Source organism: Dasypus novemcinctus, chromosome 14, assembly GCF_030445035.2.
Source record: "Dasypus novemcinctus isolate mDasNov1 chromosome 14, mDasNov1.1.hap2, whole genome shotgun sequence".
NCBI classification, from domain to species: domain Eukaryota; kingdom Metazoa; phylum Chordata; class Mammalia; order Cingulata; family Dasypodidae; genus Dasypus; species Dasypus novemcinctus.
Window position 1 is genome coordinate 2479891 of NC_080686.1, and position 27136 is coordinate 2507026.

Sequence of the window (27136 nt, forward strand, 5' to 3'; positions counted from 1 at the left end):
CTGTGGTCATGCTTAATGCCAGGGAATACATTGTAGCACTTGATATGTTGCACCACTGCACTTCCCAGTGGTGACTACAAGTATAATCTCCCCATCTCAACAAATTATGGCTATCATGTTAGGGAGAGATGGGCTGAGCATACTCAGTGCTCCTACCTCATTGCATTGTCCAATAGTGACAACACTGCCTTCCTGGTGGAGAAAAGGAACTCATAAAATACCTTTCTGCAGTTGTCCTCTGCTCTACCATCTCTGACAATAATAGCCTGATGTGGTCAGTGGAAAAGGCAAGTGGAACATGGTAACTAATTGTAGACCATTGGTGCTTGAATGTAGAAGTGCTGCCTTTGGCAACTGCAATCCTAGACATTGTGACTCTCTTGGAAACCATCACAGCTTCCACTGATGTTTGTTTTGTTTTGCCTTTGGTTGTTTTTTTAAAAGATTTATTTATTTTTATCCCTGCCGCCCCGCCCCTCCTCCCCCCCCCCCCCCCCCGTTGTCTGTTGTCTATTTGCTGCATGTTCTTCTTTGTCCGCTTCTGTTCTTGTCAGTGGCACGGGAATCTGTTTCTTTTTGTTGCATCATCTTGCTGTGTCAGCTCTCCGTGTGTGTGGCACCATTCCTAGGCAGGCTGCACTTTCTTTTGCACTGGGTGGCTCTCCTTACGGGGCATACTCCTTGCACGTGGGGCTCCCTATGTGTGGACACCCCTGCATGGCAGGGCACTCCTTGCACGCATCAGCACTGTGCATGGGCCAGCTCCACACGGGTCAAGGAGGCCCAGGGTTTGAACCGCGGACCTCCCATGTGGTAGACGGACACCCTAACCACTGGGCCAAGTCCACTTCCCTCCACTGATGTTTGATATGCAGTTGTTGATTTGGTGAATGCCTGTCTTGCCTTCCCACTCTGAGAGGAAGACTAAGATCAATTTTCTTATCAATGCCAAGACCAACAGTATACCTTCACTGAACTGCCACATGAGTATTTAACTAACCTACTATCTTCCACCATTGTGTGTGACTGATTTTGAGTAAGCTACCCCTGCTCAAAAAACTCCAGGTGCTCCATTATATTGATGCTTTCATGTTGCTGAGCCAGTGTTGAGGAACAAACTGCCCACGTAGTACTTGCATTACTAATGGAGATTGAACAATTTAGTTGGGCTGTAAATTCTAGCAAGTTGCAAGGCTCAGTCCAGTAGGTCAATTTCTTCACTTGCATATGAGATCAAGCTAACACTGGATCCCTAGGAAAAATTACTGTTCCTAAAGTCACCCACCTCCAAAAAGGAAGCCCAGTGGTTTTTTTGGCCATTTACATATTGGTGCCAGCATTTTCCATGTTGGTATCCTCCTTGTACTTCTATAGTGTGTCATATGGAAAGCAGAGCTATGTGCTGTTAGGTCACAGAGTTCCCAGACACAACCCAGAATCATTCCTTCAAAAGGCAACTTCTGGTGTGCTATCAGGCCTTGGTGGAAATGGAAAGGATAATGATTACCAAGTATTCCTAGATTCTCCTAAGTCTAGAAATACCCATCATATTCTGGGTCCTGGGTAATCAGAACACTAATCCAGGCTGTGCCCAGTGACAGAATATCATCAAGTGGAAGTAGTAAATTAAAGGCTGCTTGCCTGGGCCTTCAAAAGAATGGCATGCTTGCATGAAAGGGTGGCAGAAGCATCCCTCAACAATGATCTTGTTGCAGTATGAGATGAAGGCTCTCCCACCCTGCATTGGAATTCATAGGGCCCTGAATCAAGGGGGACCACCAGGTGCTGGTTTGCTGATAGATAAGTCAAGGTAAAACTATTTGGCATACATTGAACAACAGCTGCTGTTTACCTAGCTTCAGAAAGACAGTAAACCACCTATGGCACTGGGCAAAAAGCCCCCAATGGGTTGAACAATGAGGGGTCTGCTTAATCCTCGATCACTTGGACTCAAGCACCCTGAAAGTTATCTGTTTACTGCTTCATGGTGGGAGTCAGAAAAAATTTCATGTCAGGAATGTGGACAGAATGTGATTGGAGAATCAAAAGTTCCCAAGTGTGGTAAGGGGACAACTGGCATTGTGAAAGACATGATCTATGTTATGATGATGTGGAGGGCAAGGGCTCTATAATGATAGACATCTGTGGAATGATATAGACAATGAGGTATGCATGAAGATGCTTTGCTCATCCAATAACGCTTGATATCTTGTTGGGAGAAAGGCTGAAGATGATCCCTGCCTGTAGGACAAGGACAATGAACAAACCCTCAGTGACAGCCATTAAATAACTGAATTTTCCATGAATTCTTCTGCTGCTGGGTGGATCTACCACTGTATTAGACAGGTATATTCAAACATCATGAAATTATGGTCCCAGGAACATGGAGCACCTCTCTCATTAAATTTCTAGTAAATAGAGATTGAAGTTTATTTTAACTTTGGGCACTGTGACCTTAGTAAATTTATTAATTACCTCTAATATTTTGTGAATTTAGTAGTGGTTTCTATATATCCAATCATATCTTCTGCAATTAAAAAAAAAACCAGTTTTCTTTTCCAAGCTTTCTGATTTTTCTCTGTACTCTATTACACTAAATCCACCATTATATGGATATATAACTGAAGTGATGAGAAATGATATCCTTTTCTTAGTCTCTATTTAAGGTAAAGACTTCTGTCTTTCAATATCTAAAAATATGAAGTGTAGTGGTGAGAACAGAAATACTTCTAGTGGTCCCAAATTTAGTAGGAAAGCATTCAGCAGTCCTAAATTATGTATGAAGTTAGTTAAAAGTTTTTTGTATATAGATATTCTAGATTATAAATTTTCCAAAATTGTGTGGATTTCCACACCTGGAAAATCATATTGGCATTGGCAATGGGGCTTGTAGATTTTAGAATCTCTTACCTATTTTATTATGAACAAGACAATTTTTACAGTGGGTTATAACTGATAGTCCCTATTGGGCCATTAGTAAGGGGCAAGTGGAACTATCTAGACCTCTGCTTTGCTCGGTGATCTACTACCCACAGGACTCTCACCTACTTATAAAGATTCTAGTCACTGAAATGAAGTATTGTTTCCTCTAAGATCAGAAACAAAGCAACAATATCTGGTCCTATTCTTTGGATATTTAATCAATGACCTAATCAAAACCATTAGATATTCTATTCCTAAACCTATACCATTTCCACCACTGACCTCCATAACTCAGTCCTAAGATACCCAATCATTTTCCCCAATTCCTCAAACAATAGCCCTCACAGAGATAAAACAAACCAAAACAAAACTGATGCCTATAAACTCCCCAATCACTGAATAAATGATTTCCCATTGAAAACATTCTCCAGTATGAATTTTCTGGAGCACCCCCAAGGAGTTTCATCCTACTAGTAAAGACATTTCTCTCTTACTTCATGTTTTCATAGTTATCTCTAAACTGAGTTTTCTTTAGCACATCAAGGTTGTGTTTGAATGATAGTGCACAGTGATTACAGACCTAGGTTTTTATTCCTGGGGATTTCCCTTATTTTATTTAAATTATAAATTAATGCACTCTCATATTGAGCACAAAGAATTTCTCACATTTGATTTCTCCAACTCTCTACTTACATTAGATTTATACAGTGAGTTCTCTCAGATCATCTTCTAAGGGCTTTACTACATAAAGGACATTCAAATGGATTCTCTCCCTTAGAATTTCCTTAGGTTATCTTAAGTAATACTGATGACTAAAGACACGTCCATATTGATGGCAAACTTTCTTCAGAATGTGAGTTTTTCTGGTGTGTTTAAAGATTAAATCTATGGCTGATGTATCTTTCATATTAAAAAAAGATTTATATCAACTTCAAGCTGGCTCCCACGTTAAAAACAAAACAAAACACATTTATAGTGTGAGTTTTCCCATTCCATGTAAGGTCAGAATATTGACTAAAGACTTTCCCACATTGATGCCATTCATAGGATTTCTCTTCAGTTTGAACAAGCTCATGTTTTCTAAAGTTAGAAAAATTGAAATTTTCTCATTTAGATGATATAGTTTCTACCCAGTGTGAATTCACTCATGTTACCAGAGGGCAGAACTATGAGTGAAAGTTTTCCCACATGGATGACTTTTTAAGGGTTTCTCTCAAAACACATTCTCAAGTTCTTTAAGTAAAGGGCAATGAATGAAAACTGTCCCACATAGATGGTAGTCATGGGTTTTCTCTCCAGTGTGAGTTCTTTCATGTTGTCCAAGAAAAGTATATTGCCTGGAGGCTTCTTCACACAGATGACATTCATAGGGCACCTGTGCTTTGGGAGTTATCTTGTATTGCCTAAGGTGGAAAAATTTAATGAAAACTTTCCCACATAGAATTAACCCATATAGTTTCTTTCCAAAATGAGTTTCATTGTATTGTCTGTGGACCAAGATTTTAATAAAGGCTATAGCACTCCTATGGCATTCATATGATTTCCTTCTAGTATGATATTGCTTATGGTGATCAAAAGATGACTAGTCACTGAGGATTTTCCAAAGTAATTTGCTGAAATATGGTTTCTTTGTCATGTCAGTTAATGCATGTAGAGTCTCCATGTATCTGCAAGTGAAATCTTCTTGCAAATAATTACATTTTTAAAAAATTTTATTTTTTTAAGATACAAAGATCACAAAAAAAAGTTGCATTAAAAAAAAAAAATAAGACGTTCCCACATACCCCACTCCTCCCACATCAACAACTTCTTTCATCATTGTGGCATGTTCATTGCATTTGGTGGATACATTTTGTTGCACAGCATGGATTATAGTTTACACTCTCCCCCAGTACTTTCAGTGGGTTATGGCAGTATATATTTAAAGGAATTCTTTTACATGCGAGATCTCTGCTGTGGGAAATTAGATGAGAGGCTCAAACATTCATACATATACATGAAAGTCTTCATTTCCCTACAAATAAATTCTAGACTGATCCTATAGTCATAGTCTCCAATTAAAATCTTTTCCATGTTACTTTCATATACACATTATTCTCCATACATAGAGATTTGCACTATTACAGCATCCCAACTGCAGAGCTATCTGATCAATTTTGAGATTCAAGATGTTTCAAGGTTTATGTATATGAGCCATGTTTATGCAGTTGTCTTTTGATAAGAAATCAGGTTAGAGCTTTATATTCAGTTTAATTTTTCTGTAAATCAAACTATCACAGATTTTTGCTGCCCTAACACTTAATCCCTACATGCATTACAGTTAGTAGATTGTATTGAATACCTAATTTATTCCACCCTGAGGTATCTTGAGAACTAAGTTTCACTGCAGTGATGCTTACTGATGACATGATATTAGAAGTGCCTTTCCTGCAGATAGGTTAATGAATATATTTTTCTTGTTTTTTAAAGGCATTTTTCCTTCCTATAAAAATTGTGAGGGCTTTGATAATATATTTTCCTGGCCTCTTAACAGCTGGTAAATGCCTGGACAATGTGCATTTGTTCTCCTTATAGCACCTTTAGGAGTTAATAATGAATCTGGAATTTCTCACTGGACTTGTCCCCACAAGGTACATCAGACAAAAAATGGATTTATCCAGGGAGTACATGATTCTGGGTTTGCCTCTTCTGGCAGATTGTTGCTCCCTTGGCTTGAGGTTAAGACAAAGGAAAACAAAATTAGAAATCTATCAGAGTGTGGATTAGAGTGGACTTACTGATATTCTACTATGGAACTATTGTGATTAGTAATGGAAGAAAATGTAGCACTGATGTGGAGAAAGTGGCCACGGTAGCTGCTGAGGGTAGGGAGAGGGAAGAAGAGATGTGATGTGGGAGCACTCTCAGGACTTGGAGTTGTCCTGGGTGGTACTGCAGGGACATGTGCTGGACATTGTATGTTCTGCCATGGCCCACTAGGTGGACTGGGGGAAAGTGTAAACTATAATGTAAACCATTATTTATGTGGTGCAGCAGTGCTCAAAAATGTATTCACCAAAGGCAATTAATGTCCCATGATAATGAAAGAGGTTGTTGATATGGGAGGAGTGGGATGAGGGGGGGTATATGGGGACCTTATATTTTTTCAATGTAACATTAAAAAAAATAAAGACAAAAAATTTAAAAATTTAATAATTTAAAAATTTTTAAAAATCTATCAATCACAATAGACAAACTTACTGAATCTACTGCTAGAGCTAGAGCTGCACAGCATCAGACATTAGATTCATTATCTAAATTTCTTTTAGATGATAGCATTGTAAAACTTGATTATGTATTAGCTGGACAAGCACTTGTTTTTTGACATTGATAGCTGGAAAATATGCTTACTAGAAATTTCTTCACTTAAGCAGCTCTGAAAATTCTAATACACTAATTGTGCTGGTTTTCTCTTAATATAATTTTATAAGTTTACTCTTTGCACTTAGTTCCCTGAAGGATTTTAACCAGAATTTCTCAGTTTTGTTTACAGGAATAAGATAATATCTCAAAGCAAAACCAGACTGAATTGTGTCAGGAGTACCCAATAAATCTCTAACTTTTACAGAGACACCCCAAGAAAAGCTTGATATCTTTGAATGTTTGATCGAGAAAGGATTCATAACAACCTTACATATAGGCTCCCACAGAACAATATCTAAACTGTTTTTTTTTTAGCCACTGAAACCAAGTGCAAGTTTAATATGCTTGAGACAATGCAGAACTGAGAAATTATGCATACCTTCCTCACAAGACCCCTAGAAGTATCACTTGTTTGTTTTTTTAATTTTTTTCTCACCTGCATCATTTTCCTTTTCTTTGGGCTGTAAAACGCCTAGCTCCCATTCTCACATTGAACTGGTTTTGGGAAGGTTCCCCCAGTTCCTTGCTTGTGCACTTGCAATAAATCACCTCACTAAGAGATATTTTTCTCCTTTGTGACACCAGATCTAGTGGACCTTGCTATTGGAAACAGCTGTGCCTATGCTAACAACATTGCCAACACTATCTGTTGTATTTGGTAACTACTTCTGGGGAAGATAAGACACAATTTCAAGAAAAAATGAAAAAGCATAGACCTGTAGGACTCCAGTGTGAAGAAGCCAGGAAACAGTCCTGGTGGGATGGTAATGGGGTGGTGGGTCAGCATCTGTCCCTAATCCTACCACTGATCCCTGGGACCTTAGCTCTGTGCTGCCAAAGACTTCTGGAGGAGCCTGTCCACAAACAGCAAAGACCCAGGAGGTGTGAGTGAAAGGTCTGCCCACTGCACCAAGTGGCCTCTGCCTGAGCCCTAGCTCATGGAATCTGTCTTCTCTACCCATACCCTACATGATCTACCTGTCCAAAAAGCTGATCTCCTGAAAAGCAGATATGGCTCAAAGGATTGAGCTTCCAACTATCATATAGAAAATCCAGGGTTTGATACCCAGGGCCTCCTGGACCGTGTGGTGAGCTTGGAGTGCTGCCATGCACAAGGAGTAATACCCAGTACAGAGGTTCCCCCAACACAAGGAGTGGACCCTGTGCAAGGTGTGCAGCCCCTGCGCAGGAGAGCAGACCACCCAGGAGTGGTGCTGCCCACACAGAGAGCTGAGGCAGCAAGATAACACAACAACAACAAAAAAGTGACAGCCAGGCCCTGAGCCTCTGCATAGAGGTGGAGTGGACATAACCATCCCAGGGTCCACAGGATGGAGGAATAGAGTATGGATTAGAATGGACTTACTGATATTCTACTATGGAACTATTGTGATTAGTAATGGAAGAAATTGTAGCATTGGTGTGGAGAAAATGCCATGGTAGCTGCTGAGGGAAAGGGAAGAAGAGATATGATGTGGGGGCATTTTCAGGACTTGGAGTTGTCCTGGGTGGTACTGCAGGGACAGATGCCGGACAATGTATGTCCTGCCACGGCCCACAGGTGGACTGGGGAAGAGTGTAAACTACAATGTAAACCATTATCCATGTGGTGCAGCAGTGCTCCAAAATGTATTCACCAAATGCAATGAATGTGCCACGATGATGAAAGGGATTGTTGATGTGGGAGGAGTGGGGTGAGGTTGGTGGGGGGTATGTAGGAACCTCATACGTTTTTTTAATGTAACATTTAAAAAAAATAAAGAGAAAGAGAAAAAAGAAGAGACAATATGAGATGCAGTGAACTAGGGAGCTGAGGTGGAGCAAGAGAATGATCACCTCTCTCCCACTCCAGAAGGTCCCAGGATGGGTTTCCAGAGCCACCTAATGAGAATAAAACAGATACAGAAGAACACACAGTGAATGGACACAGAGAGCAGACAATGGAGGAGGGAGTGGGGAGAAATAAGAAAAAAATAGCTGATCCTAGTTCCTAGCTCCAAGGGCATCTCTTCCCAGGTGATGATGCATCCAGATGGCCTGCCTCCAAGCCCAGTACCTGCCAGACTCCATCTCAACCCCTGTCTGGGGTTTCCAGTCATAGTAGAATGGATCAGATTCCCAATTTGGCTCCAACTGCTGAGTTGAGTGGATGACCCAATGTACAATAGTTTGTGTTGCATGAAGTCACATGGGTGAGCCAGGCAGGACCTTGGAACCCATGGCTCTAGCATATCCAATGCTCTGGGCAAACATTGACTTTCTGTGTTGGGCATTTCCCAGGTTGGCTCTGAGAACTAAGGACTGAGCCAGGTACTGGACAGATGTTCTGCTCATCTGAAGCTAGCCAATAACAGGAGTGCTGCAGACTCATCTGTGGTAAGATGCCAGGTGGGAGGGGTGAACTCAATGGGAGGCTAGGCAAAGGGACAGCCCAGACTTGGCTCACTAGAGAAGAGACATTACTGAGAGCTGAGCAGAAAACAAGAGCTTGGGTTTCCTCCTCACCCTGGCCTGGTGTGCTCAGTCAAGCCTGCTGACTGGACCTGGCAGGCCAAAGGCTTGCAAGGAAGGGCAATAGGGGAGCCAGCAGGAGAGCTGATGATTCTGGTTGGATGGTTGGGAAAAGCTGGGTCCCAGAAGGGGTGGATGTGGGGCATGCATGGACTGGAAAAGGGGGTGTGCAAGGTTGTTGGTGGGTGTGGGGGACCTGCCAGGGACCAAGCTGGGCTGGGCAGTGTGGGTCAGCACCAAGGGCCTGAGGGCACACCCCCTGAGTATGCCCAACTTGCTGGGATGTTGGAAGGAAAGCAGAGGCCATCCTCTTTTAATGCACTTGGTAGAGTACCTGGAACACTTTTTAGTCCTTGGCTCTGGTTTTCTGGATGTGTAGCCAGACCAGTCTCACCACCTGGCCTGCCTTCCAACTGCCACTGTCACCCCAAAACCAAGTGGGAGGTGTACCACAGCAGCTGGGGTGCACGGGTATCTGGTCATGGTGAGGATTAGTGGTCATCCCAGAGCCAGGCACTGGGGGACCATAGCAGCTGCAGCTGGGCAAGGTTTTGAAGCATGGTCTAGCAGAGGCTCTTGAAGGCCCAAGCCACAGCAACCTCCATTTTCTGCACTATCACCCTGAATATGAGTGATGTTCTTTCATCGCAGGAGCTTAGCTGGCTTGGGTCTGGTTATTACTTTCTCAGGGTGAAAAAAGTCCATTTCAAGGCTAAGAATGAAAAGCAAAAATTCACCCACACGGGAAGAATTGTGTGAAACTGCACAGATGTTCTCCCAGAAAGTGAGAAGAGCCTGCAACCTCCAATGGAAGTCACTCACAGGGAAGCAAGGCCCCTCCACATATGCTTCCCACCCCCAAAGATCTCAGTGTCAGGAAATGCAAGAAGAAAGGATTGATCCTTTAAGGTAACTTTGTGAAGGATTTCAGGACCTGGGTATAGAACAACAGAATGACATAGAAATGGTGATTAACCATGAGGACTGATACATGATTACTACAAAACTAATATAAAACATAAAAGTATAGCATAATAGACATAGCTGAAAGTCAAATTAGCAGTGTGGAGGAAATTTTTGGGAAAATCACAGTAATACAGATAAAAGATAGAGCCAAGCAAATTAGAGCATTATAGAAAAGACATTTGGCAACAGGACAAAACCACCTGACATAAGGACAGTTGGATGTCTCTGAAGTAGAGTACCTATAAATGAAATGGAGAATTTGTTTCACAGATGGAGCACTGAAATTTTCCTTGGAAGGAAAGAAATGTGTCTTCGCAAGGTCCATGGTGTTCCTTGGAAACTTAAGCCAGGGGCAAGGGGGGCTGGATGTCCCAGCTTGCCTATGTCAAGTGTCTCAGTTTCACAGAGAAAGAAGTACTTGTTCAAGCTCTCATGACAGAAATAAAGTCACACAGGAGCTGGGGAAAGGTTAGGCTGACCTCCACTCCTGCACAGCAATGCTAGCACAGAAACCCAAATCTCTCTTTATCTTCTGTGAGGCCAGGAGACATGAAATTTATGTTTAACTGAAAAGTAGAATATATCTCACCACTGTATTTTTATGCAAATATATTTGTCAAACTCAGCAACTGGTTGTTGCTAAATCTATCTTCCCCTTTCCAAACAAATTCCATTCTGTCAGCTTTCTATTCTTCCCTGTCCATATAAGAATAGGAAGACAGCTTGTAGGAGGGCCTTCTGATTGATGCTGATGATGGATAATTTCCATTTTGTGGAAAATTGGATGGTTTTTTACCATTTTTTATGTTTTCTTGATTTAATTCTTTATAATAAGCTTCTGTCAATTTCAGAAGAAAATAAGTTAATATAGGAAGGAACAGAAGGTAGGAAGAAAGCTAGCAAAGGGAGGGATGGGTCTGTATGAAAGGACCTTTGTGCAGGAATGATGAGACCAGGCAGGTGGACAGATGAAGGACATTTAACTGCTAGTTGACAGGATTTGTCACCTTGTTGATGAATGAATGACAATTGCTCACAGAATTTTATACAATTTACATAATGATTTCAAGTACTTTTCACAAGTGAATCAATTTTCTCTGTTTATTCAAATATTTTAAAACCTGAAAGCTGGGAAGGGTGTATGTGCTCTTTTCCCCCAGAGACCATCTAACTCTGCAGGACACAGCTTCTCACTGAGATTCCCTCACTTGGGCCTGGAGCCAGGACCCTAAGGAGAGGTGAGAGGTGGCTTTCTCATCCAAGACTCCCAGACCTTGCCCACTGACTTGGAGTCATTTTCTAGTTGCACAGCAAGCAGGAAATCTGCTGCTCCTCCCTTGGGGCTGACCAAGGCCACCAGGCATTAAGCAAGAGGCCCAGGGCTGATGAGGACACAGTCAGCATTAGCCATGTTCATAGGTAAAGGACACATGTCCAGGTCTGGACCACAGAGGTTCAGGATCACCCCATTCCCCATGCACCCCACTGTGATCTGTAGGCAACATCTCCAGACAACTTCACAGAGCTGCAGAGAGAGGGTAAAACCATCCCATTCTCCCAGGCAAAGCACAGAAGGTAGCCTGAGTAGGGATCTTGAGAGTAAGAGAGGGTGGAGAGATGACCCTGGTCCTTCCTTGCTACTCCAATTTTGTGGGCCTTGGTCTGTCACTTCCCTTTACATGTTCTCAGTGTCCCTGTCTGTAAATGAGGGCCTAGGACTCCCATGTCAATTGCAGAAATGGAATAGAGCCTGAAGGGAGCATTTGTTGATTCACTATCTTTGATCTAATATAACCTTCAATAAGCCAAGACATGCAAACTATGCTGAGAATTAAATTCATGATCATCTTTTGGAATGTTTATTGTGAAAAGTAATATTTAATCACAGGACTTTCTTTATTTAAAAGTTATTTCAAAATTTTTTGACCCTTGACCCATCATTGAAATCCTAAAATGACTGGGCATAAATAAGATATTAACAGAGGAAGGGGTTTTATTGTTCTGTTATTATCCTTGCTTATTACTATGAACAATATAAATAATGAAGGAGTTATTGTTAAGTAAAAACAATTAAGGAGAGTGACTGTGGCTTAAGTAGTTGAGTGCCTACTTCCCACTTGGGAGGTCCAAGGCTTGGTTCCTGGTGCCTTCTTAAAAAACAACAAAAATGAAACAAAGAAACAAATGAAAAAACAAACTCAGTGGCTCAGTGGAAGAGTGCTGGTTTCTCACATACAAGGTCCCTGGTTCAATCCCTGACCCTGGAATATCAAAAATAAAACCAACATGAATCAATGCCACTTACTTGGCAGTTCCTGTCACAGAAATTCCTCTATTGTTTATTTCCATGAATACTGTAACACCAGTTTGTTATTTCATTTATATACCAAACTCTCCTGACTTTTCTTTTCATGGAAATCCTCTAAATAAAATACATGCCAAGAGCTAAAAGCATCTGAAAGTAGTTTGTATTTCTATCTTGATCCTTATCATCATCAGGACTAACAGGGATGCCTGGGCACACCATGACTCTGGGCTACCATGTGCATTAACCTGCACCTTCTGCCCAAAGGATCAGAGCTGTGAAAAGGGGGACTGAGTGCCTGGGCATCTTGGAAGAATCAGGACCCCAAAGAGGACACAGGGAACAGTCAGCCTTCCAACAGGAGTCAGAGAAGGAGACTGCTCAAGGGGAGGGCTGGTGGGGAAATACACAAAATGAGCAGGATTCTGCCGACTGAAAATAGCATTTGCCTTGAGCTTAGGGAGGGTTGGGAGGGGAAAGAATAAAAAGGATAGGAGTGGGAAAGGAGTTATTATAAATTGTCATGTTTCCATGAAAATAAAATCATATACAATTGTGTCAGAGCACCTGTAAACAGTGATACAGAAGCTATGCTGTGGACCTTTAAGTGAATATGCATAAACATATATAAATAGGTAGACATTAATGTTGGTGTGAATGTTTCTATAAGTAAATATAACCACAGTTAGTTTGGCCCTCACTGGCCTGCAGCCAGGCTTATTTGGGCAACCGTCTGAGGTAGGAGACAGGGCTGTGGCCTGGAGACCAAGGCAGAAAATGTCACAAGAGACCCAGTGGGACTTTGCCCTGATTTAGGAGTCCCAAGAAAGTTTATTTTAAAGAATTCAGTTGGCTTTAAAAAAGAGTCAGGAAGCCATTATAAATAGCATTACTTGGCCTAGAATTGTCTCTTAATAAACAAACATCTACCTGCCAAGAAATGAAAGTTATTCCAACTGGTGTGTTTTACTCTTACAATGGTTGCCATCCTATGCACCAGCCCTTGGGGATGCATCCCTAGGAGGAGGCTTCCCCTGGAAAGAATCCCTCCACATTGGAAAGCCCTTATCCAACATAGAGCAGGGACAAATGCATGTGTGGGAGGGGCTTAGCATTGTTGGTAATACTGGTGAGTCATTTCAGACATAGTAGCTTTAAAATTCTCATGGCTGTCTTGCCTATCTGCCCCTTTCACAGAAAATCCTCTTGAGAAAATACCTATGGAAGAAATTAAGTTATTTTGAGATCTTTGGGGCACAGCCAAACTCAAATACTTAAACATCCAATTGTCTTAAAATTAGCCCAATGAGCATATTTTAGCCATTTAGCCTTAACAGACTTTCCATACCCCCAGGAAACTGACCCAACATAGGCTCTCAGTTTGTGGGCTAGTCATGGATGCTTCTAAGGTCCCAAGCTACCTTGGCACTCCTTGCCCTGCTTTGCCCTCAAGGGACTCCTTTCCACCTGTGGCCTCTGAAAGTTTTTCTGCAGGTGTTCCCACTTACAAAGCAGTCAACACCACTCCCTGTGAATAGATTGTCACTGCAACCTAGTGGTTGCTCCTTCTGGGTCAACTCCAAAATCCTCCATTTAAGTTCCCTACAGTTGCACATTCTGCTAAAGTGTTTCCTGTGGTCCCTGAGCATGTAAATTGTGGAATTTCCCTTCTGACCTTAAAGAGCTTCACCGGGCACTCCTCTGCTTTTCCTCTAGCTGCCCCAACAGTAGAGAGGGTGGATGTGGGAGGGGTGTCCTGGGGTATCATGGCACTAGATTTGGACAGGGGGTGAGTCCCAGGTGGGGAACATGTGGTGGGGACTCAGGAAGAAGGCGCAGGAGCCAGGGAGCATCCTCCCTGCAACCAGAGCCCTCTGTCCATACTTTATCCTGGCTCCAGCTCTCAGGGCCAGGCACTGACTGTAGCACTGGACACATCATGATTGTCCACCACTCTACATGACCCTCTGCCCCAGCTGCTTGGCTCTCTCCATGGAGGCCCACTCTTCAGAGCCCTCCCTCCCTCCTGCCCATCAACTCTCTGCTGTGTCCTTTCAGGAGATGTCCACAGAAATCTAGAACTTTCTTCTGGGTAGAAGTTAAATGTCTACCTCCATGCCAGTGATTCCTTAATAGGGCTAGGAAAAGTGAGGAATGGGATTTGCCAGAGGCCCTGCAACTTTTAACCTGCCACCTGGGGAGAGTAGTTGAAAGAAGCCTGTGATTATATCCCATAATCTATCTACATGATGCTTCTAAGCTTCAGAATATCTGCATTTGAAAGAAGTGATTAAAATCTGCTACAGGTTTGGGAGCAAAGCCTAGGGAGGGCATCTTTATTTTCTATCTGGTTGTATCAATGTTAGAGAAAAATTGTGCTCACTGGGACACAGAGACTGATATGACTGCAGACAGGAAATTTGTTGAGATGCTCTCCTAATAGATGGGGTCTGTCTGTAGAATAGACTTCAGCCCAATTCTGGAAGGGGGATTTTAGTTTATACAGTACTTTCCTAGGCAGGGAAATGATAGTCAGTGGGAGGGGGTTAAGTGTCCAAGTGAGGTTCAGGAGCCAAAAGGAAGCCCTAGAGGCAAAAATTTTCCCTTGTATGCCTAGAGGGTAGTGGGCTAGGGAATTATGTTTTCTTGGAATTCTGGAGGAGCAGGTGGCACTTTGATCTGAATGGAGTAAAGGTCTCTATCTCCCTTTACTCCTGTTTCCATGTGGTTTCTATGTTCAACCTTTAGGGAAAGTGCTGTGCTTTTAGGCATTAGGCTTATTGGGTGTGGGGGGCTTGTCTTTCCTTAATGCATGTCAGGGGGAAATGTGTCAAAGCTTGTTATTTATTGCAAACCTAGTGAAAAGGAACCTCTAACAATCATCTTTTTGATGCAGCATTTCTCTACATGGTGGGGAAGCTGCACCTCACTGTACAGATCTGGGTACACCTTTTTTTCACCAGTAGATCCCAGGTATTGAACCTGGGGCACCCATATGGCAAACAGGAGCTTGATTACTTGAGCCACAGCTGCTTTTCCTAGGGATTGTATCTTAAGTTATGAACTCAGCCTGAAGTCATCTATAGGAAATCATTCACAGATAACTAACTGAACTTCTTTAGAACCACCTCCAGGAACCTCTGCTAAATTGCTGTGACATCTTTCCATCTAAGCTCAGAAGCTTCCCATGGATAACTGAGTGAGGCCTGGTCTCTACAGGTAAGTTAATTCCTAAGTTGAATGCTCCAGGGAAGGACATCTACCTCCTCATGTGGGCACATTTCCCAAGACATGGCACACCATCGGGACACTTCCATGTACCATCTCATCACGTGCTAAGTCCCTTCTGCAAATGTGGGAGTCTACCAGGGCCTTGATTCTGAACAAGCTTAAAAAGACCTACTGAGACCAGGACAATTTTGGGACTGAATTTAAATGAGTGTTTTAGGCAAAGTACCCATGCTGGGGACATATCTGGGGAGGAGACTTTTATCCCAGGACTGCCCTTCCATATATCTCTGCTTTGGGATCTGCCTTTGGCTGAGAAAATCCTGGGGATGATTGTGGAAGGAAGTTCACAGGGGAAGACCATAGGATGGCCATCCAATGGCTGCTACATGGGGCTGACACCATCCTTGACCTGAGGACACAAAGACCACTGATCCCTAGATCATGAGGGAGGGCAGATGGGAACCATCTGTGATTTTGTGTATCCAAGTTTCAGGGTTTCTGTTTATTCCAAGCAAGGTGTTAAAGCATCAATTACTATACTGTGGAAAGTAAGAGCAATAGAGGCCACCACTAGTCAACACTGTTTGGTAAGAATTGTTCCAATAGTCACAATTCCTCATTGGGCTGGGGACTGGGCTTTTTATGCAAGAGAAGGAGGTAGGGACCTTTCAGGAAAGGGGCTGTGTGGCCCATGTAGGGTGGTTGCCTGGGCCTGATCTGTGACTGATGTGTGACTCTCTCTCATCCTGCTGCTAGCTCCCCGGACCTTAGGCTTGCTGGTAGTAGGAGTCTTGGTTGAGCCAGGCTGCCTGGTAACTAGAGAAGAGGGATTTCCTAGCAAAAAAATATTCCATAACTGTGTCAATCTGGCCTCCCCAGAGCTGGAGATGCACTCCAGGTCTCTTCTATCACAATGCACAAAGAAATCCTCTGTCCATTGCATCATCTCCATCTTTTTAAGTAAAAACCTGGCCTTATAAATTGTTAGTATGTGGGAATATGCCTTGGCTATCAACAAGCCCTGCAGAGGCTTGTCTGCCTCCTTTTGTGTGTAAATAGAGGAGGGCCTCAGAGTCTTTAGTGTTACTAGTCAATTACATCACTCTCTTTTTATCTGGGATAAGAGGGGCCACTCAGACTCCAAATTACTCTTACCAGTCTGCCTTCTCTTCCTCATCCCCCTCTTTTATCCACCTACTGATGAACATTTTAATTGTTTCCAGTTTTTGTGACCAAGAACAAAGCTGCCTATTTGTGTACAAGACTTTGTGTAGAAATAATTTCCATTCACCTGAGAAAATACATGTAAGTGGGGATTACATGACCATTTGTTAAGTGTATGATTTACTTTATAAGAAACTGACATTATCTCCCAAAGTGGCTTTATTGTTTTGTTTTGTATTCACATGAGTATGAGTTCCTATTGTTCTGCATTCATGCCAGTATTTGGTATTCTTATTTTTTTTTCAGACTAGTGTGTAGTGGTATCTCATGAGGTTCTAATTTGCATTTCCCTCATGACTAATATGTTGAGCTTTTCTTCATATATTATTTCCCACTCATATGTCTTTTTTAACAAGCACAATTAGGATCATTTAGCCATTTCTTAAATTGGAATGTTTGTATCCTTATGATTGAGTTTTAAGTGTTCTTTGTCTATTCTGGATACAAGATCTTAATTAGATATAAGATCTATATATGTATTCTGTAAATCTGTCTTTTCTAACCATTTTTGTCTAAAGAAATATCTTTAATTTTAATCAAGTCAAATTAATTAGTTTTTGTTGGTGATGTTGTTTTGGTGTTCATTGTCCTCTTGAACAAAATCTAAGTATTGTTTGAGTCTCCAATCAAATAGATTTTGAGTTTCAGTTTCCAGTTTGTACTCCCTCTCAGAGCCCTCTTTGACATTTCATGTTGTAATGGAGAAAATTTGTAGTTCCCCCAGACTAGACTTATTGGCAACCATTTCTGTGTGTCTAGAGTGTCCCAATTGATCTTGGGGAAGGGGGACTGTTCTCACCAACATGACAGTAGCTGGATCATATTTAATTTTTTGAACACTTCTTGTGGAAAAGACCATGATTTCTGCACTGAATTGACTTAGCATAAGCAGAAAATCTATTGGCCATATATGGAAGCCTACTGTGGAGCCTCAACTCTGTACATGCTTGAAAGACCTACTAAATGCCAGACAACTTTGGGCTGTAATTCAATCAATATTTTAGGCAACATATATATAGGGATGAGACGAAGTCTATGTCTGCCCTTCCATATAGTTCTACTTGGGATCTGATCCTGGCTGAGAAAATTCTGGGGAGGTCTGGGGAAAGTGGATGGTGAGGTGTAGTCCACAGGATTCCCAGCCAATGACCAATGCCTGGTACTGAAAACTTGCTTTGACAAAAGGCAGACTCCACTGATCCCCAGGCCAGGGGTAAAAGCAGACTGGGGCCAACTATGATTTTATATATGCAGTTGTCAGATTTTATGTGTATTACAGGCAAAGTGTTAAGATATCAGTACTTAAGAGTGGGGGAGAGTATAAGCAAAATAAACTACCACTAGGTGTCACTGTTGGATATGAATTGTTTCAAGAGTAACGATTCCTCAGGGGCAGGGGACTGAGCACATAATATGCAGGAGGAGGAAGTGAGGGCCCTCTAGGGAAGGGGCTGTGTGCTCCCCTGTAGGCCGGATCTGTGACTGATGTGAGACCCTCTTGCATCCTGCCAATAGCTCACCTGGTTCCTAGCCTTGCTGTTAGTAGAAGCCTTGGCTGAGCCAGGCTGCCGGGTAAAATATGTTGCATGACTGGGTCAAAATGGCCTCCCCAGGGCTGAGGATGCACTCCAGGACTCTTCTATCCAAATGGACAAAGAAATGCTTTCTCCTTTGCATCATCTCCATCATTTTAAGTAAAAACCCAACCTTAGGAATTGTTTGCCAATAGGCATCTGCCTTGACTATCCCCTAGCTCTGGGCAGGACTGCTCCTTCCTTTTTAAATGTAAATAGAGGAGTCTCTAGTGTTACTAGAGTTTTAGTTTCCAGTTTGGGCTCCCTCTTGGCTCCCCTCCAGGCCCTGTTTGACTTTCTATGCAGGGACAGAAAATCTCTGGCTCCCACTGACCAGACCCATAGGAACTGCCTCCCTCTCTCTGTGATTGGGCCTTATAAGGGTTATTCATTTTTTTAAAGAAACTGACAATTTTTTCTCAAAGTGGTTTTAAATTCCCACCAACATTATGTGAGGGTTCCAGTTCCTTCATATCCTGGCCAGCACTTGGTATGTTCAGTCTTCCTAAGTTTCAGCTATTGGTGTTGATATGTTGTGAATTTAATTTGAATTTTCCTAAAGACTAGTTATTTTGTGCATCTCTTTTAAGTGCTTATTTGACATCAAAACATTGTCTTTTTCTTAAAGTGTTTGAATATTTTACCTATTATTTTGCTGTTTTCGAGTTCTGAAAGCCCTTACCATATTTTGGATATAAGTCATTTAACAGATAATATGATTTTCAAAACTTATCTCTGAGTTTGTGGCTTATTATCTAATTCATTAAATTGCCTTTTAAAAAACAGAAATTCTTCATCTTGATGAAGTCCTATTTTATTTATTAAGAAACTGTGGTTTTGCTGCCATAGCTAAGAAATCTTTGCCTAAGTAAAAAACATGAAGATTTTTCATAAGTTTTCTTATGGAACTTTCAGAGTTTGCATTTCACATTCCAGTCTGTTATCAATATGTGATGTTTGAACACTATTTACTGGGAAGCCCATACTTTCTATACTGAATTATCATAGCATTACTGCCAAAATCTATTAACCATATATATGAGACTATTTCTGTATGGGTTCTGTATGTGTTTCACGGATTTACTTGGTTATTTTCTTTTTTCATTGTCTTTTTTTAAAAGATACATAGATCAGACAAAATGTTACACTAAAAAAATGAGGTTCCCATATACTGCACTCCCCCCAACCCTACCCCCACTTCTCCCACATCAAAAACCTCTTTCATCATTGTGGCACATTCATTGCATTTGATGAATACATTTTGGAGCACTGCTACACTACATGGATTGTAGTGTACGTTGTAGTTTACACTCTGCCCCTGTCCACTCCGTGGCTTATGGCAGGATATATAATGTCCTGCATCTGTCTGTGAAATATCATTCAGGGCAACTCCAAGTCCTGAAAATGCCCCCATATCACATCTCTTTTTCCCTCTCCCTTCCCTCAGTAACTCCTGTGGCCACTGTCTCCACACCAATAATACAATTTCTTCCATTGCTAGAGTCACAATAGTTCTATGTAGAATACCAGTAAGTCCACTCTAATTCATATTTTATTCCTCCATCATGCAGACCCTGGAATGGCGATGTCCACTCCACCTCTAAATCAAGAGGAGACTTACATACCACATGGCTGATGGTTAGGATTCTCCTGCTTGCAGTTGTAGACACTCTTTCTTCCCTTGTGTGGTGGTTGACCATCCTCACCTTCCTGTTAGCTGACCTGGGTAAGTCCAGTGAACTGGAGAGTAGGAGTTGCAACTCTGCTGAGGCTCAGGGCCCAGCTGAGAGTTGCCATATTTTTATCTGAAGTAATTCATGCCAATAAGATGTGAGAAATTCTGAAATATGAATTTGATTATCCACAGAGAAACATGGTTTCAATGGAAATTACATAACTAAACCAATCATTTATTTCATTCTTAAATATTATTATGTCCAATGTTAGAGCTGGAATTCAAAAAAATTAGAATTTTGCCATAATTCATTTCTATAATATTAATATTATTATTTACATTCATAAATGTTTGTCACCATACTATCTCTTCCTTATAATGGATTATATTAAATCTAAGCTGACCTTATATCCTCTTTTAAAATTTACCATTTCTTTAAATCTATTTTCTATTTTCCTTTACAATTTTACAATAAACATCTTTTCAATAGCTAAAAAAGCCATTGATTATACACTTTGGTTAGATGATATGGTATGTGAGTATATCTTAATAAAACTGTTTGATAAAAAAAATTAATATTTGTGTAAGAATAGCCAGAATAGAAGCTATGTACTTCAAGGGAAATAGAGAGATTGAGAGGGGAGGAATTTCCTTATTTTTCTGTTTTATCTTTATTAATACTATTGAAATAATGAAAAAGTTTAATAATGATTACAGTGATGAGTGCAAAACTCTGTAAATATATCAAATAGCATTGATTGTACAGTTTGGGTAAATTGGGAGCTTTATTAACAATAAAATAGATTTTTAAAATAGGGTGGTTTGGGGGTAAATACACCAAATGTGAGATATGGACTACAGTGATTGGTAATATTTTGGTAATATTAATATCTTGCCTAGTTTGTAACAAATGGATCACAACACTGCATGGTGTTGGTGAAGCGATGAGGTGTGGGACCCCTGTAGAGTGTTATGCCTGATTATTTTGTAACTCCACAACTTTTACTATATACTTCATATTTATGTATGTTCACGTATGATTGATATCCTTCAGTAAAAAATACATTAATAGAAAGAGAGAGGTGAAAGTCACATACGAAGTTTTGGTATTTACCTATTTCTATAGTCAGGTCTTCCATTTGTTGCTCTTCCAAGATGGAGGCTGTGATCATGGGTGCCTAGAGAGGTAGGGCTGTACTCTCTGAGTGGAGTAGTCAGCCCTTGATTTTTTAAAAAAAGATTTATTTATTTATTTATTTCTCTCCCCTTTCCCACCTGGGTTGTCTGTTCTCTGTGTCTATTTGCTGCATCTTCTTCTTTGTCCGCTTCTGTTGTTGTCAGTGGCACAGGAATCTGTGTTTCTTTTGGTTGCATCATCTTGTTGTGTCAGCTCTCCGTGTGGGCGGAGCCATTCTTGGGCAGGCTGCACTTTCTTTCACACTGGGTGGCTCTCCTTATGAGGCACACTCCTTGCGTGTGGGGCTCCCCTATGCAGGGGACACCCCTGTATGGCACGGCACTCCTTGCGCACATCAGCACTGCGCATAGGCCAGCTCCACACGGGTCAAAGAGGCCCTGGGTTTGAGCCGCGGACCTCCCATGTGGTAGACGAACGCCCTAACCACTGGGCCAAGTCCGCTTCCAGCCCTTGATTTTTATGAACCATCCCATCACCCCCCTTATTCTTGTAAATAGTCATGTAGGTATTTATCTCCTTGTTTAGCCTACAAGTGGTGTTTCCCTATTGGGTTTGGGCAGGGGCTTTCACATGCCATAGGAGAGAGATTGCATTTGGAGGGCTGCTGGGCCTCAGTGATTGTATGTATATGTGTGAGTGTGTCTCTGTGTTTTCCACTTAATTTCTTTGTAAGAATAACTTTCATTTTGTTTCAAGTATATTCTAAATAAGTAGAAAATGGTATAAAGCAGTTCTTTATATATGGGCAACTGCATTGGAATTCCTCTATACATGAGAAAAATTCAAAGGATATTGATACAAATCTGAAATGTTTTCCTTGATTCAAAAGCTAGAGCTTGCTATCAACCAAGTAAAGATTCATAAAATATTTCAAAAAGATGTCCTTCAAATTTTCAAACCAGAAGTGGGATTATTCAAAAATTGAGGAATCAGAGAGAAACATTTGGGAGCTTCTTATCATTACTCTCCCATTTAGAGTAGTTAACATTACTTAATTAACTAAAAAAAGAAAAGTTGTCCAAAATTTCTTGTACAAAATGCATTCACCACTAAATGAAATTATTGAAGGCTCTTATAAAAGTCTGTACTTTTAAAAAACTAAAAACTTTCATTTTGAAATAGTATTGATGTTATATTTTGAGCAATGCTTTCACTCTTAGCTAATAATTTATATGAAAATGATAATAGATATTTAACTCTTATTTTAAAAGTTTGTATTTTGCCAGGTGTTTTTAAAAGTTGTTTTTCTATTTTAAGTATACAAATATGTCCATGATAGAACACCATCAAAACCTTACCATTAACTATAGTACATATCTTTTATTTGGTCTATTTTCCCCAACCCACCCCATTATAATTTTTATAAACATACTTTTATTACAGAAGTTGTGAACTAACAAAACAGTCATGCACTCAGTCAGAATTCACACACTACAATCCTCCAACATCCCACCATCCCATGGTAGAATATTTCTTATAGACTATGAGATAATATCATCAGATTTACCACCCACCATGGTCCATACCATACATTTTGCACTCTTTTTCCATACTTCTCCATTAATAACATGTCACAGTTATTGTATATATTTTGTATGTGTCTGTTTTGACTGCTGATATGTTTTAATTTTCCCTCCATAATCCTGAGTTTGACTACTGGCTTAGTCACTTTACTTCTATATTTGCTTTTTGTTTTTTTTTTTAAGATTTATTTTGTTTATTTATTTAATTCCCCTCCCCTCCCCCGGTTGTCTGTTTTCTGTGTCTTTTTGCTGCGTCTTGTTTCTTTGTCCGCTTCTGTTGTCGTCAGCGGCACGGGAAGTGTGGGCGGCGCCATTCCTCGGCAGGCTGCTCCCTCCTTCGCGCTGGGGCAGCTCTCCTCACGGGTGCACTCCTTGCGCGTGGGGCTCCCCCACGCGGGGGACACCCCTGTGTGGCAGGGCACTCCTTGCACGCATCAGCACTGCGCATGGGCCAGCTGCACATGGGTCAAGGAGGCCCGGGGCTTGAACCGCGGGCCTCCCATGTGGTAGACGGACGCCCTAACCACTGGGCCAAGTCCATTTCCCTACTTCTATATTTGAACCACCACCACACCCCACTACAAAATAGAATTAGAACTTAGTTGTGTTATTCTTGGATGCACTTCTCTCTCATTCTTGCCTGTGCTTTCAGCATTGCCTTCTTTCTAGACGCTTTCTTTTCAAAATAGTCCCTCTTCATGCCCCCAGCCCCAGGTAATTCAGCAGCTGATGTGTTTGGGCCATGCCCACCAGGGATCTCTATGGTGGAGAAAGGGGGAGCAGACGCTCCACACAGTGTGCTGGGCACCATCCAGTGACCACTTTATGCTGGGCCAGGATTGTGGAGGGAGGGCATGACCCTGCCTTGCCTGTCTATACTGCTCAGAGCCATTTTGGAACTCAGGATCTATATGCCAATTTCTAGGTCTTTGAACAGGTTATCCATTGTGCTAAGCTCAGATATATCTGGTATCCAGTAGCTTCTGATAAGATTGTTTCATCACTGAGGTTTCAATATTTTCTCATTTTCTTGTCATTTCTTCCTTGACCCTTGGTTTACTGAGCTCTGAGGGGCCCCATTTTGAAATACTGTGGTCTTCCTAGTGGTCACGTTGTCTGTGGTAATTTAGGCCAATAAGATGTGAGGAATTCCCAAATAGGAATTAGATTATTTGGAAAGAATTATGGCCTCAATGGAAATTGAATAACTGAACCAATAATTTATTTCATTCATAGAGATTATTATGTCCAATAGTTAGAGTTGAAATATAAAAATTAGAATTTGGTATAATTATTTCTATTATATTAGAATTATTTACCTTTATAAATGTTTGTTGCAGGAAGTGGATGTGGCTCAAGCAATTGGGCTCCCATCTACCATATGGGAGGTCCCAGATCTGATATCTGGGGCCTCCTGGTGAAGGCAAGTGGGCCTGTGTCATGTGCTGGCCCTGCCATAAGCTGGCCCATGCAGTGAGCTGGTCTGCATGGTGAGCTGGCCTGCATGGAGCGCTGACACAGATAGCTGGCATGTGCAGAGAGTGATGCAAAAAGATGACACAGCAAAAAGGAGACACAACAGAAAAAGACAATGAGAGACACAACAAACCAGTGAACTGAGGTGGCTCAAGTGATTGCATGCCTCTTTCCCATATCAGAAGCTCCCGGAATCAGTTCCTGGTACCTTCCAAAGAGAAGATAAGTTCCAAAGAGAAGATAAGAAGAGAAGACAAGCAGACACAGAAGAATGTGCAGGAAATGAACACAGAAAGCAGACAGTGAGTGCAAGCAGCAAGGGGGCAGGGTAAATAAATAAAATAATAAAAATAAATCTTTAAAAAAATTTGTTGCCATACTCTTTCTTATAATGGATTATATTAAATCTAAACAAAACTTACCTTCTCTTTTAAAAGTTACCATTTCCATCTATTTTGTATTTTACTTTATAATCTTATAATAAAGATGTTTTCAAGAGCTAAAAAATGTGCACTGATTATACACTTTAGCTAGATGATATGGTATGTGAATATATTTGAATAAAACTGCTTGATAAATGAATAAATATTTTTGCAATAGCCAGGATAGTACCTATATAGAGCAGAGGAAACAGAGAGATTGAGAGGGAAAGAATTTCTTTTCATTTGTCTGTTTTCTTCTTTTATAATTATTACTACTGAAATAATGAAAAGGTTTAATAATGATTGAAGTGATGAATGCACAGCTCTGTGAACACACCAAATACCAATGATTGAATACTTTGGATAAATTGGATGCTTCATTAATGTGTGTCATTAAAATGGATTTGTTTAATGCCTTCCCCCCAGCGTGGGACATGACACCCGGGGATGAGCCTCCCTGGCAACGAGGGACCACTATCAACTACCAACTGATGATGCAACTGGAAAATGACCTTATACGGAAGGTTCAATGCGGATCAGCAGAATATCCATGTCTACATAAAATACCATGACTTTAAAATGCTGTTTGACCTAAAGTAAGGGGGAAATGGAAAGGAGAAATGAGTTTATATGGCTACGAGTTTCTAAAAAAGAGTCTGGAGGCTGGCAGAAGGTTTGCCCTCATGCACAACTGAGCAGAGTCAGAGAGACAGATAAAGCAGATACAACCCCCAGATATTGGTTCCTTTGAGGGCTAAAGAGACCCATGGGAGTTATGGTCATGGCCGATGGGGTTAACTACCAGGGCAGATGGCCCCTCTTTGGAAATGGTGTTTATGTGTGATGAATCTGGACTCAGATGGGATCTCCCTTCATAAGACTTTCATGCTAATGTGCTGGAGGTGCAGTTAATGTTGGGGTTTAAGATATATTTAGGGGATTTGAATCTCTGGACTGACAATGTGATAGCCAGATCCTGAGCCTCAACAGACTCCAGCACCTACAATCTGATTTATTGGACTTACCACACTCAGCTAAGATGGAGGTGAAGAAGGACAACCACCACACCATGGAGCCTAGAGTGATTACAACTGAAAATGGGAGGATTGCATCCAGCATCCAGGTGGAATCTGAGCCTCCTCTTGACATAAAGGTGCAATGGACACAACCAATCCAGTGTCCACATAGAAGAGGTGGCATTGGATTGGGAAAAGTGGACATAATGGACAAAGGGTATGGGGAAAGGCAGGAAGAGATGAGAGGTGGAGGCGTCTTCGGGACATGGAGCTGCCCTGGATGGTGCTTCAGAGGTAATCACCGGACATTGTAAATCCTCACAGGGCCTACATGATGGAATAGAGGAGAGTATGGGCCATGATGTGAACCAATGTATATGAGGTGCAGAGGTGCCCAAAGATGTACTTACCAAATCCAATGGATGTGTCATGATGATGGGAACGAGTGTTGTTGGGGGGGGGAGAGGGGGGGTGGGGGGGTGGGGTTGAATGGGACCTCACATATATATTTTTAATGTAATATTATTACAAAGTCAATAAAAAATAAAAAAATTAAAAAAAATAAAAAAATAAAATAAAATGGATTTGTTTAAAACAATAGGGTGTTTCTGTGAAAAATACACCAAATGTGAGATATAGAGTATATTTAGTAATATTTTAATGATGCTCTTGCCTAGATTATAACAAATAGATCACAATAATGCAAGGTGTTGGTGGATATGTGATTTATGGGACCGCTGTATGGTATTATACCTGTTTACTTTGTAAGTTCACACCTTTCTTTCTTCACTTCATATTTATGTATGCTCATGTGTGAATGATATCCTTCAATAAAAATACAATAAGAGAAAGAGGGTGGTGAGAATCATACACCAAGGCTTTGGATTTACCTGTTTCTCTAGCCGGGTCTTCCATTTATTGCTCTTCCAAGATGCAAGCTGTGATCACGGGTGCCTAGAGAGGGAGAGTTGAACTCTCTGACTGGAGGATTCAGCCCTTGATTTTTATGAACCATCCTCATCACCCCCTAACATGTTGTGAATAGTTATGTAGGTCTATATCTGTTTGTTCCTACATTTTCTATGTGCATTTTGGGGGAGAATTGACCTTGCTGCTTTAAATCTGAGGACCATATACTATGGTCATTGAACTTAATATCTCTTTGGCATTAGAAATTTAGTGTATAGAATTGTGGTAAGATATTTAGAGAAAGAAAATGGAGCTATTGTGTTAAAAATCAAGTTGGGGGAAGTGGATTTGGCTCAAGAAATTGGGCTCCCATCTACCATATAGGAGGTCCAGGGTTTGATACCCAGGGCTTCCTGGTGAAGGCAAGCTGGCCTGTATGGCAAGCTGGCCCACATGGAGTGATGGCCCGTGTGGAGTGCTGCCCTACATAGGAATGCCTCCCCATGCAGAAGTGCTGGCCCACACAGAGAGCTGGTGCAGCAAGATGACACAATAAAAAAAGACACAGAGGAGAGAGAATAGGAGATGTGACAGACCAGGGAGCTGAGGTGGTACAAGAGAATGATGGCCTCTCTCCCACTCTGGAAGGTCCCAAGATCAGTTCCTGAAGCTGCCTAATGAGCAGACAAGCAGACACGGAAGAACACACAATGAATGGACACAGAGGGCAGACAATGGAGGGGGAAGAAATCAATCAATCAATCAATAATGAGAAAAAACAG

At 41.3% G+C, this 27136-nt stretch overlaps 1 protein-coding gene across 4 annotated transcripts in view; it reads left to right on the forward strand.

Annotated features, from left to right (window-relative positions):
- LOC105745046 (zinc finger protein 420-like) overlaps positions 1-24374 on the forward strand; it is a 120841-nt gene extending 96467 nt beyond the window's left edge. Inside the window, exons 6-11 of one of the 4 annotated variants that reach the window (XR_011645602.1) lie at positions 8605-8700; positions 9525-9744; positions 15229-15325; positions 16561-16642; positions 19707-19861; positions 23872-24374. The gene's annotated coding sequence lies outside the window, so the exon portion shown is untranslated. Of the gene's footprint in view, positions 1-8604; positions 8701-9524; positions 9745-15228; positions 16643-19706; positions 19862-23871 lie in introns of those variants that run through there. The other 3 variants (XR_011645601.1, XR_009180364.1, XR_009180365.2) reach the window with 3 other exon arrangements.
- The last annotated feature ends 2762 nt before the right edge of the window (positions 24375-27136 follow it).